We start from the raw sequence: 863 nt of genomic DNA on the forward strand, positions 1-863 counted from the left end.
ATGATTAAAAATACAAGAAAGCATGATCATTTCAGGTCCTGAAAAACACATTTCTACGGATACCAATGATAAACAAAAAAGGTATATTTTTGTGCAGTCATTTTAACAAAACATCAAAGATGATTTAAACACGGATCAACAAGAAGTTTATTTATTTTTCTGCCTGGCTACCTTTAATCAAATTCTACTGAAATGTTAACATATGATCTAAAAATACACATTTTCACAGAAATTAGACAAAAAAGTTTTAAAATGCAGCTATATTCTTCCCTGATTTGCAGTACGCATCCATTTTTCCAGAAGGGTCTTTCCTTAATTCTCTATGTTTTAAGAAAAGGGAAAAAAACCATGGGATTTGCTTGTTCAACTCACTTAAAGACACTGGAGTTAATGCTAGAAAAAGCTGGACTGGGCCCTACTAGCTAGTTTTATGTCTGAAGCAGTACTCAAATTTATAAAAGATAAAAATCTTACACACAGGCTATAGGAAAAATGTAGAGATATCTTTGTTTTTTTCTATGCTTCATGGGTGATAAAATATCTTTGCATGACAAAGCAAATTAATTATTTTAACAATATTACCTACATTGTAATGCCAGAAGTTGCTTCTATCTGTTTAAGATACCAAATCTTAGGGAGCATTGATAGGAATACTACGTGTATTTTTAAGGGAAACCAGCAAAGACAAAAAATCTACAGATTTATTACTTTTCCCTGAAACAAAGTCTTAAGCTGTGCTTAGTTTAATTATTTTGAGGGACATGATCAGTCAGCATAGTAACTGCAGCACAGGGTATTAGTACTTGGAAATTCTGTGCAGCCACCAAGAAAGTACATGCTGTACGGTGTACGTTAAAGACACA

Source organism: Falco rusticolus, chromosome Z (assembly GCF_015220075.1).
Source record: "Falco rusticolus isolate bFalRus1 chromosome Z, bFalRus1.pri, whole genome shotgun sequence".
Classification (NCBI taxonomy): domain Eukaryota; kingdom Metazoa; phylum Chordata; class Aves; order Falconiformes; family Falconidae; genus Falco; species Falco rusticolus.